The sequence below is a fragment of the Mauremys reevesii genome, linkage group 1 (assembly GCF_016161935.1).
Source record: "Mauremys reevesii isolate NIE-2019 linkage group 1, ASM1616193v1, whole genome shotgun sequence".
In the NCBI taxonomy this organism is placed as follows: Eukaryota; Metazoa; Chordata; order Testudines; family Geoemydidae; genus Mauremys; species Mauremys reevesii.
Genome location: NC_052623.1, coordinates 274,140,780 through 274,157,138, shown reverse-complemented (window position 1 = coordinate 274,157,138; position 16,359 = coordinate 274,140,780). Strand labels below are relative to the sequence as shown.

The 16,359-nt window shown below is 45.9% G+C and overlaps 1 protein-coding gene across 1 annotated transcript in view; it reads left to right on the top strand.

Moving 5' to 3' along the window:
* The first annotated feature begins 1,097 nt into the window (after positions 1-1,097).
* Positions 1,098-16,359, top strand: part of LOC120374262 (matrix Gla protein-like) — a 28,494-nt gene continuing 13,232 nt past the window's right edge. Inside the window, exon 1 of the mRNA XM_039493634.1 lies at positions 1,098-1,116. The gene's annotated coding sequence lies outside the window, so the exon portion shown is untranslated. The remainder of the gene's footprint in view (positions 1,117-16,359) is intronic.

Below are 16,359 nucleotides of genomic sequence, written 5' to 3'. Positions count from 1 at the left end.
CCGGCTCAGAGATTGAAGCCAGCATCTTGTAAGAACACTGCGAAAGTCATGGTGCAGGGAAAGGCAGGGTAACTCACAGCAAGCAGAGAGATCCACTGCACCTTTCTTCTCTCTATTCCCTCTCTTCACATGCTGTGCTATTTTAATGATGTGCTATCTAACACTCTAGTCTCAGGTTGTCCCATGTGTGGGGACTCGTTTACTTCAATTGGGATCCGCATGGGTGCAAGGTTCTTCTGTCCACTGCAGGGGCTCATTGCAGGGCAGAGCCCATGGCAAGATCAGGGCCTTAGATTGTAAACTCTTCATGGCAGGGGCCTTGTCTTGGTATATGCTATAAATGTCACGTACACCTGTGGTACTGCATAAATAATAATAAATGGGGAAGTGGCCCAGCAAGAACACTGCAGAGGAGGCTAGACCACTGCTTTTAGTGGGGGGAGAGCAGCTGCACTGCTGTGCCTTTCACAATGTAACGTGACTACTCCTCAGCCACACTGGCTGGAGAAAAACAAAACAGGAAGTGAGATGGAGCTGTGTTTATGGAAACATGTTCCTGAGCAGAAGCCACCTCCCCAGTGACTGGCCCATCAGTGTACACAGCTAATTATAGGGACAATTTTTAAAGAGCCTTGTTATGTACATTGGTGAGTTTAATTCCTTCTGTGTCTTCCGGAGGGCTAAATGTAAACCTACAAATCCTTGAACCACAACGCGGGCAAGACTGCTTCTCATTCCTCCCCGACCTTGCCCTAGTCCAATACTATGACAATACAGAAAGCCACAGTATGCTGCCCGCAACAGACCCTGGACTAGGGGCATTGGGTCGTGGTGGTGCTGCTGAACGAAGGGGTCTGTCTTAGATCCTTTTCCTCAAAAGCCTCTGACATGCAGCTTTGAGGTATGGGCCCAAGGCTTCTAGCCACTGTGATTGTGACCTCATAGACATGAACAGGAGAGAGGCAGACTCACTTCTCAGGAGCTATAATACCTGGACAATAACTTCAGTTAGTGTGTAATGTCCTGCTCCCAATCTCTGGGCAGTAGCTAGAGGTTTTGGGCTCAATCAGTCAGTAATATTGGAACAGTAGTGGAAGGTGATGGTGAGTTGAGAGGGTAAGTACCATTATGAGAGTTGAAACACAGAAGAGAATGGGCAGTAGGACATTTCTGGAGCATTGTGCCTGAGTCAGCAAAACACATAAGCACATAACTAACTTTAAATAACTGAATAGAACCACTGACTTCAGAAGGACTATTCCTGTTATTAAAATTAGCTGAGTGCTACAGTACCTTGCTGAATCAGGACCCAACCAGCCTCAATTCACTTCTTAGTTCAGGTAGCCAGGGCAGAGGAAACTCATCTGGGAGTGCATAAAGAATTCACTGTGGGAATATCATTATTATTTTTTATATATTATAAGTACCAACTGTATTCTCAGTCCTGTACAGACAGAAAGGAAGTCACAGTCCCTTCCTCCAGGATCGTGCAATCTAAATAGATAAACAACGGGCTGTAAATCAGTAAGTAGAGCAATAGAACACTTCAAATCATTGACAATTGTTCCTCAGACCAACTGGAAGATGTGAAGAGTCCCACTGTACATATACCAGAGTGTGTACTAGAGAAGAAGGAGGGTCTTGTGATTAAGGTACTGGCCTGGGAGTCAAGAGATCTGGGTTTGATTCATGTAGCTGCAGCGGGAGCACTAAGCAAAAGCTTGTGCCTTCTTCATGCCTATATTTTCAGTGTCACATGCGGTCTTGGATAAGCCATGTCAGGTCCTCATAAATACTGCATATAAACAATTGGACTTTCAAGGCTGGATTTATAGCTCTGTTCAAAAATATAAAGTAAGCTTTGCCTCTGGATTACTCTTTTTCTCAGTAGAGTTGGACAGACACACGTACAAACATAAAAAAATCCCCTATTATAATATGAAGTGTTAAGAACATAAGAATGTCCATACTGTATCAGACCAATGGTCCATCTAGCCCAATATCCTGTCTTCTGACAGTGGCTGGTGCCAGATGCTTCAGAGGGAATGAACAGAACAGGGCAATTATTGAATGATACATCCCCTGACTCCCAAGGTCTATTTCTTAAGTGGTAACTGCTAATTTAGACCCCCATCATTTTATATGAGTAACTGGAGAACTCTCCCGCAAAACTCCCCTATTTGCTGCTCCTGTTCATTAGCTTAACAGTACTAAGCATCTGGACAATCTTAATAATAGGCAGTGCTACCAGCCACACGTATAATGAATCTACAACCCCCAAAGGTGGAGCAGAGACATAGACCCAACCAGGACAATATGGAAATTTTAAAAAAACCTGTATATGGAGCCTAGATACTATGGTAATTGGCACAATATCAATAATCTGGGTAAATGAAATAATGCTAACTTTGGCTGCTGTCTTCTTCAAGTGGTTGCGGTATGTCAATCATCTATCCAATGTCCAAGACGGTAAACCAGCTTTGGATCATTCTGCAGGCATTGGCCATTTAAGAAAATATTTAACTTGTGGATTGTGCTTGCCTTATGCAGATGAAATACACTAGAAATGGTCTTGGAAAAGCTCAGCTGCAAGCGCCATTGACTACAGTAGTCTGCCATAAGCTTCATATCATACAGGACCATGTCAATTTCTGGGAAGGACTGAGCTTGATAGCTGCAGCAGATGTCATCGGCATAAATAAACTTGTACAAAAGTGTTGCTGGCAAGTCATTGATGTACACATTGAACCGTATTGGTGAAAGAACAGAACCTTGAGGAAGACTGTTAATCTGACACATCCAGGAACTGCAATGGTCACTCGTGTGTATTCTGAACCGCTTATTTTGGGGGAAGAACCACCCAATGCACAGCAACTTGAGAGAGTTTACACAGAAGGTTTCTGTGCCGAACTGTGTCATAAGCAGCTGTCAAATCCAGGAAGTTGGTTTCTGTCTTTAGATTTTGTTGAAAACCATTTAAGATAAAGGTGGGCAAGGCCAAGACTTAATCACAGGTGCTACGTCCTTTCGTGAATCCTGCCTGCTCAACCTACAAGACATCGTCTACCTCTGGAGAGATTCGCTGGAGGATCAAGCACTCAAACACCTTAAAACACACTGACAGCAAGGATATTGGGCAGTAACTCGCCATGTTGCGGGGGTCCTTGCCCAGCTTGAGAATGGCAATAATTTTTGCATGACGTAAAAAATATGGTAGCTTCTCATTAATGACCTGTATGTCGAAATTAGTGAGGCACTGTGACACCTTTGGTTAAAGGTGCTTAAGGAATTCTGGCAAGATGTTATCATACCCTGGTGCTGTGCCTGGTTTGATGGAGGTAAGGGCCTTATCTAGCTCATTGACCGTGAATGACTCTGGTGACTCCTGCCCACATTCTGATGTTGAAGATGACACCATTCATCATATACTTTGCTTTACGTTGCTTCTCCAGCTGAACCTTGGCTGCCCTCAGTTGATGGCTTGAAACCTCACTGGGATTAACAAGTGGGCGATTTTGGCCTTGAGGTCATTGGGCAGCAACAGCTGGCGGATCAGATTCCTGCACTTCTAGCTGGAATAAGTGAAGTCAAGTTTCTCCATAAATTCCTTTCACTGAGTGAGTCTGGCAGCATCCTGAGACTCAATCAGATGGTCTGAAATGTCCGAGTCGCCAGATAATTCAAATTTCTGGTGCAAGACTTGGTAATCAGCACTCAGACAGGGAGTGTAAACTGGTTTACATCCTTGTGGTATAGCTGAACATGCAGCTTTGTAAGTGGCTCCTAGAAATTGGTGGTAGGCTTCATTGACTTGGATACAATGAGACAGGATGGTAACAACACTATGTTCCAGAGCATTGCAGAACTTTTCCCAATCTGCCTTATGAAAATTCCACTGACACTTGATTGAACTTCAAATGATGGGTAGCTGGAGCCCAATGTGGATGAGTAATGGTCTATGTTGTCTGTGAGGGAAGTTATCAAGTACTCTACAACTCACTGGTTGTGGGTGAGTTCACTAAATGGCCATCCAGCACAGATCGGGTGAATAGTCTTTTGATCATCTAGCTGAGAGAAATGTGCCACATTGTTTTGCATTGTGAATCAACACAAAGTTGTTGTTAATTGCCCTGTCCATCAACCGCTCACCATCATCATCCGAATCAGCATACCCGACCCCCACTCAGAGTGATGACTGTTGGAATCTCCAGCAAAGATTGCTGGATGATCAAGTGTTGTGGGAGGATCTTCTGATCCCAGTGCACACTTGCCGGCTTATATACATTGGCAATCCTAAAGCCGCCAACCTGGATCACGTCGTAAAAACTGGAGGAAGAGAGTGGAATAGCATCAGATATGTTGGAACGCATGTATGTGGCAGGGTCGTGTTTAACATATGGGGACTGTGAGATGACGTCAAAGCCATCAATACCATAATGTCCTGCTATGCTGATAGCAATATGAGTTTCTTGCACATAGATTACGTTGATACTGTGACAAGTGGCTAAGGCATAATGACGCTGTGCTTGGCTGCTGACAGACCCTCAACATTAAGCTGAAGAATTCAAAATGCCGGTCCAATGGCTCAAAAGTAGAAGGATGGCAATACATTAGAGTCGCAGTCAGATGGCACGTGCCCAGGATTCATCGCCAAATGTGGCCCTCTGGTTGGATCATTAGCTTCCCTGGCCCAGGGCGGGTACTGATGGGAAGCGCAATGTGAACAGTGATCCCTTGCCTCCCCCACCGCAGCCCAGTTGTTAATAACTCTCACTGTTAAAAATTTACCCCTTATTTCCAGTCTGAATTTGCCCAGCCTCAGCTTCTGGCCATTGGATCATGTTTTACTTTTTCTCTGCTAGACTGAAGATCATATTATCAAATGTTTGCTCACCCCATGCAGACTGTAATCAAGTCACCCCATAACCTTTTCTTTGTTAACCTAAAAAGATTGAGTTCCTTGAGCTAATCACCATGGTACAGGTTTTCTAACCCTTTAATCATTCTCATGGGATCTTCTCTGAACCCTCTCAAATTTATCAACATCCTTCTGGAATGTGGGCACCAGAACTAATATTGTAAAAGCACCTAAAGGCCCCAACAGAGATCAGTTCTTCTTGTGTATGTGAAGTACTTAGCTCATAGTAAATGGCAATCCCTATCCTGATGGGCTTACAATCTAACCAGCCAAGACAAGAAAGGACTCACTGGAGACAGGAAGTAACACTGGAGGGGTGCTCACTTTGTTGCTTTTGAATGCTGCTCTCACCAGGGGTTCTTGCATTCTTCTATTCTCCCTCCCAGAAGCTACCCATGTACCACTCTCCCATCCCCCTCTCTTTGCAACTCCCTCACCCGTACCCTTATGCCAGAGCTCTGTGTGCCCCCCATCTCCCCTATACCAGTGGCTCCCAATCTCCCCCGCCCCCCATGCCAGAGGGGTCTGTTTGCCTTCCCATTCCTCCCATGCCACCCTATTTTTACCCGCAATGTGTGACCCCCCATTCCTCCATCCCCCATAGTAGGATCCTTCATTGTCCCCCACATAGCAAGGTCTGTGTGTCCCCCATGTCTCTCTACCCCTAGACTGGGGGCTCTCATTCTTTCCCCCATGCCAGAGATATTCTTTGACCTATATTTCTCCCTTTGTCCCATGCCAGGGGCTCTGGTTGCCCCATTCCCACTTCTTCCCATCCTAGGGGTTCTATATGCCCCCATTTGCCCTCCCCCCATACCAGGGTCCGCTATTCTCCCCTCATATCAGGGGATCTGTATGTCTCACTACTCCCATATCACTGTCCCCCCTTTTCTCTCCCCATGCCAGAAGCTCTATGTGTCACTCCCCACCCTTCCTCGCCATGCCAGTACCTCTGTATGTTGTTCCCTTTGCCAGGGGTTCTGTGCCCCTCCCCACCATTATTTCTTTCCTTTCTGTTTGGGATATAAGTCTTTCAGGGTGTCAACGTGTTAAACTTTATTGGACAAAGCTGAGATGGGGGTGGGGTGGGGTATTGTTATACTGGAAGGTGTAAATGGCTGTCATCAACCAGTTCTTTGATCTATAGCCAATTACAGACATAGCCAGATGCCAGGAGCTCCATGTGTCCCCCATTTGCCCCTTCCAGTTTTTCCAGTTTTCACCGAGATCAAAAGGGTTTCTGTCCACTGAAGCCTAGAACATTCCCTGAAATTTTGGAATTGCTTGGGTGTGGCATTCAAATATTATTGCATTACATCCAAACACAGAAACACCCCCAAGTTCAGTGTAGGACGTTGCTCTGCTCAGCCATCATTTTACAGCTGGCGGCCTGAGGCATAGAGAGGTTAATTGATTTGTCCAAGGCTACACAAGAAGTCTGGGGCAGAGCTGGGAATGGAAGCTAGATCTCCTGAGTGCTAGGTCAGGGCCTTAGCCACATGCCCAGCCTTCCTCTTTAACCTGCAAAATCTCTGCCCTTCATTGTGCTGCCACAAACCATTAGCAAAATTTTGCCCTGGATCAAATCTGCAAAAGGGATGCCTGCCTTATGGCTTGAGTATGGAGACAATCAAGTTAAACAGGCTAGCCTCACTGGACTTCACTTCTCCCTTGCCAATGGGAACATTCCTCTACAAGTAACAATTTTGTTCTCTTGAGTCCTGGAGGGGAACATGTGCCTCCATCATATGACTTTCCCATGTAGGGTTTCTCAGTTAATAACTTTAGTGCTCTCCTGCGTTTCTGGGAAGCTCGGATTTCCAACCTGCCTTGTGGCAATTACTCAATCCTTCTCTAATCAGAGATTTTGGCAGGAGAGAAAATATTTCGATTGCAAATCAGGAGATAAAATCTATGGAAAGTCAAAGGAACCCAGCCATGGCTTGATACAAAAAGCCTTTGTTGAGGAAGCAGTACAGCAAAGAAGGATCTGGGGAGCACCAGTGGTTGATAAATATATAAAAGGTATGGCCACACTACAGTGGCACAGCTGTGGCACTGCAGCAACATCACTGTAGTGTACACACTTGTTACAGCAGCCGCAGGGCTTTTTCCCCTCGCTATACTAAACCCACTCCCTTGAGAGGCAGTAGCTAGGTTGACAGAAGAATTCTTCCATCGACCTAGCAGTATCTATACTGGTCCTCAGGTTGGCTTAACTACATCTCTCTGGGGTGTGAATTTTTCACCACTGAACGACGTAGCTAGATGGACCTAAGTTTTCGGTTTAAAGTTTTAGGCCGATGACAGAAAGAGTGATTTAATAGGACAGTGATTTAACCATTTTCAAATGAATGTAACAATCTTATTTTCACAGGTGCATCCTGTCATTTGTAAGCTTTGGTAATATCACAGCTGAAGAGTCTCAAATTCATTTCAGGCCTTGAGGTATGGTGGCACTGAACTAACGTGTTCAAGCTGAGTTAATCACAATGTGATGGTGCAACCTGGTCATGCAGTGATGCAAGGGCATGGTGCAAAGACACAAACATCCCATATAGCAGTTGCCTGGATCTGGACTCCCTAAGACTAACCTGGTCAGGGATGCCCTCAGAATATAAAAGTCGGCCCTGCCCAATTGAATCAACAATTCAATGCTGTTGCAAAAACGGTCAATGACATGTTGGGTTGTACTAACAGATGTTAGTACCGCGAGGCACATATTATCCAACAAGTTCTTGGAATGCATTGGAGACTATTTTTTATTTCAAAAAGGTGGAGAAAGCAACTAGGAGAAAGGCTGTTCTAGATTTGATTTTGACAAATAAGGAGGAACTGGTTAACAATTTGAAAGTGGAAGGCAGCTTGGGTGAAAGTGATCATGAAATGGTAGAGCTCATGATTCTAAGGAGAGGTCCAAGGGAAAACAGCAGAACAAAGATAATAGATTTCAAGAAGGCAGACTTTAGCAAACTCAGGGAGTTGGTAAGTAAGATCCCATGGGAAGCAAGTCTAAGGGGAAAAACAGTTTGAGAGTTGGCAGTTGTCCAAAGAGACATTATTAAGGGCACAAGAGCAAACTATCCCACTCCATAGGAAAGATAGGAAGTATGGCAAGAGACCACCCTGGCTTAACCAGGAGATCTTCAGTTAACTGAAGTTCAAAAGAGTCCTACAAAAAGTGGAAACTAGGTCAAATTATGAAGGATTAATATAAACAAACAGCACAAGGAAGTAGGGACAAAATTAGAAAGGCCAATTCACAAAATGAGATTAAACTAGCTAGAAAAAAAAAAGGGTAACAAGAAAATATTCCACAAATACATTAGAAGCAAGAGGAAGACCAAGGACAGGATAGACCCATTACTCAATGAGGAGGAAAAGACAATGACAGAAAATGTGGAAATGGCAGAAGTGCTAAATGACTTTTTTGTTTCAGTTTTTATCAAAAAGGTTAGTAGTGATCAGATGTCTGACATAGTGAACACCAGTGAAAAATGAGGCAGGATCTGAAGCTAAAATAGAGAAAGATCAAATTACAAAATATTTAGACAGGTTAGATGTTTTCAATATGGCAGGGCCAGATGAAATACATTCTGGAATCATGGTGGTGAAGTCCATAAATGGCTATTAGCCAGGATGGGTAAGAAATGGTGTCCCTAGCCTCTGTTTGTCAGAGGATGGAGATGGATGGCAGGAGAGAGATCACTTGATCATTGCCTGTTAGGTTCACACCCTCTGGGGCAGCTGGCATTGGCCACTGTTGGTAGACAGATACTGGGCTAGATGGACCTTTGGTCTGACCCGGTACGGCCGTTCTTATGTTCTTATGGAATACTCAAGGAGGTGACTGAGAAGATATCTGAGTCATTAGCGATTATCTTTGAAAACTCATGGAAGAGGGAGAGATTCCAGAGGACAGGTAGAGGCCAAATATAGTGCCAATCTATAAAAAGGGAAATAAGGTCAACCCTGAGAATTAGAGACCAGTCAGCTTAACTTGAGTACCCAGAAAGATAATGGAGCAAGTAATCAAGCAATCAATTTGCAAACACCTAGAAGATAATAAGGTGATAAGTAAGTCAACATGGATTTGTCAAGAACAAATCATGTCCAACCAACCTCATATCTTTCTTTAAAAGGTAACAAGCTTTGTGGATAGGGGGCAAGCAGATGATGTGGTATATCTTCACTTTAGTAAGGCTTTTGATACTGTCTTGCATGACTTTCTCATAAACTTGGGAAATATAGCCTGGATCAGGTCTTCCCAAACTGAGGGTTGTGAGGTTATTATATAGGCGTTGTGAGCTACCAGCCCCACACATGGCAGGGCTTGGGCTGTGAGCTCTGGGTGGCCGGGGCTTGGGCTGACAGCCCAGCTCCTCTCCCAACCCCACTTTTGCCTCCAGCATTTAAAATAGTGTTAAATATAAAAAAAAAGTTTTTAATTATAGGGGGGTTGCACTCAGAGGCTTGCTGTGTGAAAGGTATCACCAATACAAAAAGTTTGAGAACCACTGGCCTATATGAAGCTACCATATGGTGGTTGCATAACTTGGTTGGAAAACCATTCCCAGCAAGTAGTTATCAGTAGTTCACAGTCAAGCTGGAAGGGTATATCGAGTGGGGTGCCACAGGGATCAGTTCTTGGTCCAGTTCTGTTCAATATTTTCATAAATGATTTAGATATGGCATAGGGAGTATTCTTATAAAGTTTGTGGACAATACCAAGATGGTGGTAGGGGGTTGCTAGTCCTTTAGAGGATAGGATTAAAATTCAAAATGATCTGGACAAATTGTAGAAATGGTCAGAAGTAAATTGGATGAAAGTAAACATGGACAAATGCAAAGTACTGCACTTAAGAAGGAAGAGTCAATGGCACACATACAAAATAGGAAATGACTGCCTAGGAAGGAGTACTGTTCAAAGCGGTAATAAGGTAATAAAAAAAAGGTAATAATTGGAGATATACCAATCTCCTAGAACTGGAAGGGACCTTGCAAGGTCATTGAGTCCAGCCTGCTGCCTTCACTAGCAGGACCAATTTTTGCCCCAGATGGCCTCCTCAAGGATTGAACTCACAACGTGGGGTTTAGCAGGCCAATGCTTAAACCACTAAGCTATCCCTCCCCCATAATTTGTGATTTGGGAGTTACAGTGGATCACAAGTTAAATATGAGTGAACAGTGTAACACTTGCAAAAAAAGCAACCATCATTCAGGGATATATTAGCAGTTTTGTAAGCAAGACATAAGAAGTAATTCTTCTGATAGGCTTCAGCTGGAGTATTGTGTTCAGTTCTGGGCCCTGCATTTCAGGAAAGAAGTGGACAAATTGGAGAAAGTCCACAGAAGAGAAACAAAAAGGATTAAGTGTTTAGAAAACATGACATAAGAGGAAAGATTGAAAAAACTGGGTTTGTTTAGTCTGGAGAATAAAAGACTGAGCAGGGACATGATAACAGTTTTCAAGTACATAAAAGGTTGTTATACAGAGGAGGATAAAAAAATTGTTCTCGTTAACCTATTATAGGACAAGAAGCAATGGGCTTAAATTGCAGCAAGGGAGGTTAGGTTGGACATTAGGAAAAACTTCCTAACTGTCAGGGTCATAAAGCACTGGGATAAATTGTCTAGGGAGGTTGTGGAATCTCCATCACTAGAGGTTTTAAGAGAAGGTTGGACAAATACCTGTCAGGAATATTCTAGTTATTATTTAGTCCTGCCTTGAGTGCCAGGCTCTGGACTAGATGACCTATTGAAGCCCCTTCCAGTCCTGCCCTTCTATGATTTTATGTATCAACTGCAAAACAAGTGAGGTAACTATTCTACTCTACTTGGTTCTGCAGGATTGAGTTTAGTTCTGCAGATCTGTAAAGGCACGGGACTCACCCCTGTGGCACCTCCTGCTGGCCGTCCAGAGAATTAGCTCTTTTCCAGCCTCCGGATCACCCTCTGCAGGCCAGTGTCCCACTGTTGCTGGGCCCCCGTGTCCCATTATCTGGGGTGCTGCCCCTTGGCAGTAACCCCTTTGTCTCAGGGTCTCCCCTCACCAGGGAGCCCCCACCCACTATCCCCACCTTACCTCAGTATAAGGCTCCTGACAGTCATTGTCTAGCCTCCCATACTATGGGGGCAGACTGCAGTATCAGCCTACTCATCACCAGCAAGGTTGAGTTTGGACTTGCTGCCTTTGCCTACCCCAGGCTGCCCTCTGCAACCCCCAGTATCCATTGGCCTTCTGCTAGGCCACAGCCTGGTGCTTTCCAGCCTGGGGCTCCCCAGCCCTGCTCCACTCAGGTCCCTGCAGCCAGGTCCCTCCCTCTCATAAACTAGAGGGTGTCTGTCTGTGTGCCTGGCTCAAAGCCTTTTTATAGGGCCTGCTGAGGCAACCTCCCAATCAGCCTAGTAGCTTTTCCCCTGCCACAGCCCTCTCCCAGGGCTGTCTTTAAACCCCGCAGGGCAGGAGCGGGTGACCACCCCGCTACAAGACCACATTTCAGAAAAGACAGGGAAAGAGTTGAGAGGAGGGCAATGAGAAGCAGAAAAGTTCTGGAGAATAGGATCAAAAAAGAAAACTTGAAAGAACTGGGTATGTTGAGTCAACTGTGGCAGAGAGTGGGGGGAGGCATGATAAGTCTCTGTGTCAATAGGAAGGGATGTTATAGAGAGGACAAGGGCCAAACATTCTCGCTAGTGATCACCAAAGGAAGAACAGGAAGGTAAATAGATTTAAGCAAAATCTGCAAAATCTACTGACACGTGGCTTTGATATTTGAGTAGGGTTATTGTCAGTGGGCCCTGTCCTGTGAGCCCCAGGAAGCAGAAAAACCTAGATGCTTGACTACTCTTTTAATAATACAAAATAATCATACTAATTAGCACTTGAAGATCGCTTTGCCAACATTAACTAAAGACACACGACACACCTTTGTTGTAGTGAAGTATTATTCTCATTCAGCAGCGGGGGAAACTGAGGCATAAAAAGAAAGACTAGACAGACATCTGGGGCTGTTTCAGTGGTTGGATCTAGACAGGGTGAGCAGTTGCACAGGATGTCTGGATGGTCTGTTTCCATGGATACTGTGTTCCTGTTCAGTACACTCACTACTCCTAGAAAATACTCTAAGGCAAACTTTGAAAGAAAATAAAACCCGGAGCAAATGAACCAGTTGTTTCGAGACCTGTGCACTGAAGGAGCCCCCCTCTTTTGCAACTCTTCCCTGGACATATATGAGTGGGTGTTTAACTTAACTTGGCTTCAGTCCATCCCTGCATGACAAATCAGGGCATCCAAAATCCAACCCCTGAAGTGGCTTGTTCTATTTCTAGTTGACTCAGCCTCCAGTTTATTTTTGTTTAATAAATTAAATTTGTCTGTAAGAATTTGTCTGCAACTGGCAAACAAGTTCCAGACCGTTTATGTTATGTTTGGGAAGGTGGGGGGGGGGAGAAGGGGATTTATTTCATGATAAACACCCACCCCCAGTCCCTTCCTAAAAAGCCCCAAAGGAGCCTGGTTACTGACACAAGGTGCAAGCAGTCGTTTTGAAGCAGCAAAGGAGGTTGGGGGAGGAGGTAAGAAGAGAAACCACAGCATTGCCAACCCCCAAAAAATCACAAATCAGACCCTCCCCCCAAATCATGAAATTGATCCTCAAATCATGATTTTTTAAAAAGATTATGTTGTGTTTTTAGTCTGCCTTTTGATTTTGAAACCCATTTGCACTGTTGGGGGGAGAGGGAGGGGGAGGGGGCAGGAGGGGCAGTTTACAGTATTGCCAACTCTCCCAGATGTAGAGAGGAAGGTGATTCTGGCCCCACTGCTGGAGCTCTTGCTGGCTGCCTGATAGCGTGGAGCTTCCAGCTTTCCCCAAACCCCAAATTCTAATTAATTAATTCTGTGCCCTTCTCCGCCCCACATGGGCCTGTACCCCACCTCAGTAATGAATTATGCACCCCCAAGCCTCCATCTCAATTCTCTGCCTGGCTTTTGTTGCAGCCTTGCTTGGCTGAATCTTTCTCAGGAGGCGTGAAGGCTGGGTTTAGAAATTACATGCCTGCCAGCTGAAGCTCCCCGCAGCATTGTGAGACTGGCTCCAGCAGGCGCCAGAATCATGTTTCTCGTGATGAAATCGTGAGAGTTGGCAATCTTAAAAACAAGGGACATAGGGAGTGTAAGGAAGCCAAGGGAGGCTGGGATGGAAGAGGAAACCACAGCAGATTAAGGGAGAGGAAGACACTAACATGGGGTTTTTTACAAAGTGAGTATTTTTTTGTAGTTAGATGCAGAAAACAAGGGGATGACATGATATGGAAACTCTTCCCAGTGAACCAGTTGGGGGAGGAGCAGCAGTGGACTGATGACTGATTACATTCAGGACTCACACGCTAAGGCCTTGCATACACTTGCAGTGGCATGTAGGATAGGTGTAGCTATACTCCACAGTGAAAAGCAGGCTGTGTCCACGCTGTGGTGTGCAGCTACATGCAGCAGTGAAAGGCTCTGGCAGGGAAGAGGCAGTGGGGAAAGGTGCTGCCGGAGCCTTTCCCCATTGCCTCCCCCCACCAGAACCTTTCTCTGCTGCTGGAGTCTTTCCCTGCAGTGGGGAAAGACTCTGGGGCTACGTCTACACTTACACCCAGGTGTCAAGTATATACACTACGCACCCCTCACCCCCATCTCCAGCACGGGTATAAATAGTGGTGTCGATGGCGAGGCACTGCTTAGGAGAGTAAAGACATTCCAGAACCTATGGGAATGTGCCCCACATGGCTCTCTACATGCCCTGGCAGTGCCTCCCACGTCTGCACTGTTATTTTTGACAGTGTAGTGTCCTGCTGCCTCTCTCATGCTCCAACCTTTCCCTGCTGCAGAGAGCTGCCATCTACAAACTATTTCTTCCCGGTGATCCCTCTTCCCTGCTTGTGAATTTTGTTTTGCTCCCTGCTGTCCACAGAACATTGGATCCTGCGTTTTTGATCCATCTAGAACACATTTAACCTTTAATCCACTCCTGTCATGGGCGAAGGAGCCCTAATCTGGCTGCTTTAGCGTCTGCAGGGCAGTTTGAGGGGATTGGAAGGGGAGGATGGGTTAGGAAAGGTCAGATTAAGAGGCAAATACGATGGTACTTTGCTCAAGGACAGATGCCAATCCTAAATTAGATGATTTTGCTAAAATGATCAGTAGCGAAATATAGCCTGGATCAGGTCTTCTCAAACTGGGGGTTATGAGGTTGATTTTGCTAAAATGATCAGTAGCATGGGCCAAGGGATGTGCTGGCCGCCGCTTCCTGCAGCCCCCATTGGCCTGGGACGGCGAACTGCAGCCAGTGGGAGCTGCGATTGGACAACCTGCGGATGTGGCAGGTAAACAAACTGGCCCGGCCTGCTAGGGTGCTTACCCTGGCGAGCCACGAGCCAAAGGTTGCTGATCCCTGGGCTAGATCCTCAGCTAGTGTAAATCAGCATAGCTGCCTTGACTTCAGTGGGGTTATGTTGAGATATGCCAGCTTTGTCAAATGAAACGTTCAATCTGCAGAAATGGGTGAGGGCTCCAGAAGTGTGCTGGTATGGCCTACCACCAAGTAACCACTCAATCTAACCCCGGATTGGCAGGAAGAGGGGAGTGGTGTGTTAAGAGGGATGTGGCAGGGTGTGAGTGGGAGGGGCACAGTGGCTAAAGGAAGCTAACCATCAAAATAAAATATAGTCACTAAGGCGGGCTGGAAAGATTTGTTTAGCTGTGTACCAAAACAGACTGCATTTGTGAGTGGAAAGAGGTGGAGGAGGCGGGGAAAGCAATGAGCAGGGGAAGGGTCCTTGTCTCTCTTCCGTCTGACGGCAAGCCAAGACCCGCCAGCCAAAATACACATGTCAGATAGAACAGGTTGGGTTTTTGAGCCACTTCTCCTGGTGACTGCCGTCTTCCAGGGTGCTGCCAAACCAGACATTCATCTTGTTTCTTATTCCATGTAAACATGAACTGGCTGCCAGCCTTCGCCTCCCTCCAGAGAGTACACAGCCAGATTAACATTATCATGGAGAATGGGCCCCCGCTGCTTCCCGGTATACATCCCTCATTCCCCTGCTCTTAGCTGCTTAGGAGGGAGCAAGTCCCACTCAACCCCCTGCCCAGCTCACAAGAGGCAGTGGGTCATTGATGACTGGGACATGCAGTAATGAAGGACTCTAACATTTAGTTGATCAGGAATGTTCAAACAATACCGATGAGACAAAATAAGTATTAATGGTAACATTTGAATAGGAAACAGGAGTCGTCACCTCTGCCTGGGATAGTCATTTGGAAGAGCAGACCCACAACAACAGCACTTTTACTTCAGTGTCTTTCCCTGACACTAAGGGCTTGTCTACACATACAGCGCCGCAGCAGCACAGCTGCACCGATGCAGCGCGTGTGGTGAAGACGCTCAGTCTATGCCAACGGGAGAGAGCTCTCCTGCCGGAATCATAAAACCACCTCCACCCGATGCGGTAGCTATGTGAGTGAGGGAAGGTTTCCCACCAACAGAGCGCTGTCCATCCTGGCGCTTATGTCGGTGCAACGTATGTCACTCAGGGAGTGGTTTATTTATCCGCCTGAGTCATATCAGTTATGTCGACATAAGCTGTTGTATAGACATAGCCTTAGAGTATGTCTACACTGCCCACGTTACAGCGTGGCCGTGGCCGCGGCAGCGGCAGCACTGTGACATGGGCAGTGTAGACACACTTTATAGCTGGTGGAGAGCTCTCCCGGCGATAAAAAAACTGCACCTTGAACGAGGGGTAGTAGCTTTATTGCCGGCAGCGCAGTTCCTGGTGATAAAGCTCTGTCTATACTGGTGCTTTTCAGTGCTAAAACTTTTGTCACTCAGGGGTGTGTTTTTTCACACCCCTGAATGACTAAAGTTTTAGCACTGAAAAGCACCAGTATAGACAGAGCCTTAGTTGGGACCTTTAATATAGGGGTTTGAAGCTCTCTGGAATGGATCCCTTTTCTTAGCTACCTAGGAAATTAGATCTCTTGTTTTGATTGCCCCAAGCTGCCAGCCTGTCTTGAGAGCCTGTTGAATTCTCTTCCCTCCTAGTCCTGAGCAGCATAAAGCCTCTTATCTCTGCTGGGATCAATGAGAACAGCTCCATATGTTGTTGTTGCATGTCTCAGGAGAAGCAGCCAACGCCTCTATTAGGCAGTACAGGAGGAATGCTGGATCAGCCCTGGGGCCTTCTCAGAGGCACCAACAATCACAGGGGGATCCAGGAATGAGGGTGTGCAATCAGCCAGGCAGTAGGAGATGGGAAATGGCATCAATCCCAAGGCCAGCTGGGACATGTTTGTCAGGAGCAGTTTAAAGTCAATTTCATACCCCAGGGTTGAATGTGCCAAGGAGGAGACAGAAGAATGATAAAGGCGATAATGCAAACACTGGTGTTTA